Here is a 4202-nt window from a genome sequence, read left to right on the forward strand (position 1 = left end):
TTCCTGGAGAAAGTGACTGTGTCGGCTTTGAGTGGCCACAGCACTCGGGCCACCTGGCCTGGTAGGCGTTAGTGCTCAGTCACACACACACACACACACACACACACACACACACACACACGTCTACACCCCGTGTCTGTCATTAAGCATTCAGGCAGTTAATTCTCCCAGATGCACTGCTGAGAACACCCAGAGCCTTAGAGTTGACAGCGGGATTGGTTGCAGGCTCATCACAGAATCCCTGAGGGAGTCCATAGAGCCAGGGCTTCCCCTCCCTGGGCCTCCGCAGGGGGTTCTGTGCCTTTCGGCCGCATCTCCAGCCCACCCTCGTGGACCCAGTCCCTCTGCAGGCCCCCAGCCCTGGGATCCCAGCCCTCCTTTGACTTGCCCCAGGTCTTCGGTCACGACCACCCTCACCGGGTCCCACTTCAGGTTTCTGATCTGAGAAAGCTCCCATGCCCTGTGCCCTGGTGGAGGAGAGGGTAGGGGTGGGGGGTGGAGGGGGAGCTGGTAGGGAAGTGGAGCCTGGAGAGAAGGCAAGCGCTTCATCCCCTACTGGCTTCAGACAGAAACAGTCCCGGGGGAAGTAGGGATTGGGTTTCCAGCACTGCACATCATGATAAAGGGTTTTGTTTGTTTGTTTTTTCTTTTTCTCTTAGGGAGAGAGAGAGAGAGAGAGAGAGAGAGAGAGAGAGAGAGAGCTTGTGAGCAGGGGAGAGGGACAGAGGGAAAGAGAGAGAGGGAGGGAGGGAGAGAGAGAATCTTAAGCAGGCTCCACGATCAGCACCGAGCTCAATGCGGGACTTGATCCCACAGCCCTGGGATCACGACCTGAGCTGAAATCAAGAGTTGGACACTCAACCGACTGAGCCACCCAGGCGCCCCTATAAAGGGTCTTGTTGCCCATAAGGTGCAGTACCTGGTACAGTGTGTTTCAGGGTTGAATGAAAGGGTGCACGTTTGAGGCACTTCTACACGCTTGCCTTGTGCCGGCCATTATTCCAGGTGCTTGGGGCACATTAGTGAACCAAAGCCATAGGACTTCCCGCACTAGGGAGGGAACTTGAAGGGCTAAGAGGTGCAGAGAAAAAAAAAATAGGGCAGAGCAAAGGGAACGGGGAGGGGAAAGTGCAGCAATTTCAAACAGGGTGCTCAGGGAAGGCCTCACAGGTGACAGGGAAGCAAAATCCTGAAGAGGTGAAGGAGTAGCTTTTGCAGGCCATGGAAACGACTAGAGCAAAGGCCCTGAGGTGAGAGGGTCTGGCCTGTCGGAGAAGCAGCCTGCAGTGGAGGGGAGCAGGGGGCGTGGGCAGCTCATGTTGACATCCACGTGAGTGAATGACTGAATCAGCCTCAGGTCAGATGGTTCCTCTCATGGAGATCTTCCTCGATCCCTCTACTCAACACTGCACCCCGGCCCCAACATTCGGTCCCTTCCCCTGCTTTATTTTCTTCGTGACCCCCACCACCATCCAGCATATTATGTATTCGTTTGCCTTGTCTGCTTCCCTAAGAAAGGACATAAGCTTGATGAAGGCAGGATATCTAACTATGTGTTCACTGCTCTACCCCCAGGGCCTGGCGCATAATAGGTACCCCAGCGGTATGTGCCAAATATCAGAACTGTTAGCAAGTATGAGGAGAACATGTTGCCTTCCCCACCAGAGGCTGCTGAGGACTTTTTCAAAGCAGCTCTTCATTCTTTAGATTAATGGGAACCTTTCTGACCCATGTTGATTGTTGTCATCCTGGGGGAAGTCTATGGTGTAATGGACTTTCGTTGACTTTGATTGGTTGAGGGCAGGAATGAACAGTGCAAAGTTCCCCTAAAAGGGTTGTCCTTAGACTTCCTCATAGGCAGGCAGATATTTCACTTTCATTTGTTCAACAAATATTTATTGGGCACCTACTATATGCTAATCACTGAGCTTACTGACTTGGGTTAAATAGAGAAGGGAGGCGAGGTTGGAATGATGCCACCCTAGCCCCATCCAGGACCCCCAGGGCCAGCCTTCATTGTACAAGTGTACAGGTGCGTGCTGGGCCCTGGGAAGGCAAAGATGAATAGCTCAGTATGTGCTTCAACCAAGCTGCTGACAGTCTAGTAGATGTGAGACACATGTAAACAAATATCTGCAAACACATTGTGATAAGTACAATGGCAATGTATGCGGGGGACTCACACAGGAGTGGTGCCTGTGTTGCACTAAAAGTAGAGTGATGTGACACCTTGCGGTCTGGGTTGAAATGCTCCCAAATTCTTTTCTTGCTTGAATTCAGTTGTATGGGTTAAGCATTGTCCCCTTCCTATGGCTTGAACATAATTAGTATTTCTGAGAGAGTAACTAACACATTACACAACTCACAAGATGACCTTCCTACATGTGAGAAGACCAGGTACTACATGGAGGGAGCTGACAGAGTGTGTGAGGAGCCCCCTCTCCTAATTCTCTGTCCCCTCTCCACTTTTAGTTGTCTCCATTTTTAGGTGCCAAGCCTTTCAGGATATCTGTGGAGTTCTCTCTAATCATAGAGGGAAAGATTTGATAAGCAGGTAAACAAACACATCTATCTCAATAGGCTCATGGTCTGGGTTGTCCTCACAGCTCTGTTTTCTTCCCTTCTTGGGGGCATCTCCTGGGGCAATTAAAAGTTCCATCTCCATACACTTGGTGTGGCTTCCAGAACCCCTTGCTCACCCCTGCCTCTGAGGCCCACTCTTTCCTGCCCTGTCCTAGACATAGATAGGACCTGATCAGCACAGGGCTTCTTGGTTTTAGCAGGAAGTGGATAAAGGCTGCTATAACTATCTTCATGGACAAACTAGAGGAATAAATCAGATGATAGTACATTAGGTAGAGGCCTTGTTGGCATAGCAGCCAGAAGGAGTGACGATTCTCATCATCACGGAGGTGTACAACAGGCTTCTTCCTTGGCCTTGACTTTTCCAATATTTTAATCAATGGTATGTATAAGACTAAAGGACACAAAGCTTAAAGGAAAAAAATTATACAAAAATTGACAACATCAGATGTCTAAAGACTAGATGAGGAGAGACAAATTAGATTGTCTGCTGGATGACAGTGGAGGCTTTCCTTGGTGCAGCCCAGCCAAACATGGGCTCTAGAGGAGGGCTTCAGGAACTCAGGTTGGAAACAATGGTGACATGTGAAGTATTCACACGCCAACGAGGCTGTAACCCAGATTGCACTCAGGATCTGTCTCCTCTACCAGTGTTCAGTGTTTGTGATGTTATGGTCATGGAAATGTAATTCATTGCTGATCTGGGGGATACAATAAAACAATTTTATCTTTTGGACAATTTTATGTTTTACCTGGAATTTACAGTTGTTTCATTGTTTTCTGCCTTTTTGTGGGGAATGAAGAGAGGATCAAATATAAGTTTCTTTTTTTTTTCTCTTTTCCACCAGAAACGATTCTTTAATCTCCTGCCTAGGGGTGGGACATAAGTGTAGGACTGTTTGCCAATGTTCTGGGAACCAAGTAGGGGAAGAGGAGGGCTAGGTGGGCAGGGGACTCATATTTTGGGATACAAACTTTTATTAAATCCTCCTTTACTCATGCTTGGCTCATGTTGGTATTCCTAAGTACAGAGCCCCTCTTCCCAGTCTCTTGAGAGAATAAACCTCCATCATTTGCTAAGGTGGGATTGGGGTAGGTACATAGTTACAGGGTAAAGGATTGGCTCTAGAGAATCTAAATATTTCTTATAATGGCCTTCAACAAATCCTCCTATTTCAGTCCCACCCTGTAGCTCCCACTTTAGAGACTATAGGTGCCTCCAATACTAAAACCTTTCCAAGGCTCTGGAGTGCTAATTGGCTCTTCTTAATAACTTTCCTAAGGTTCAGTTTTTCTGGTCTGCTAAGTCAGTTATCATTTGCACACCAACTTTTCAAGTTACAATAATTTTTTAAACATATCTTTTTTATCTTTCACTCTTATCCTCTTTGAACTTGAGGGTTTATGACTTTAAATTATTTTATTCTAACTTTAGTGAGATATTGGAAAGAAACTCAGGTAAGTGTTATAATCAGTCTGTCATGTTTTGATGAAAATTATTACCTCCTTTTTAAAGAAGATGATTCTACATCCTTTGGAAATATTCTCATTGAGGTGCAGTCAGTCCCTCTCCCTCACATCCTGTAGATAGTTGGGGCCCCCGTTGCCAGTTTTTACAG

This window comes from Panthera onca, chromosome F1 (assembly GCF_046562875.1).
Source record: "Panthera onca isolate mPanOnc1 chromosome F1, mPanOnc1 haplotype 2, whole genome shotgun sequence".
Classification (NCBI taxonomy): Eukaryota; Metazoa; Chordata; class Mammalia; order Carnivora; family Felidae; genus Panthera; species Panthera onca.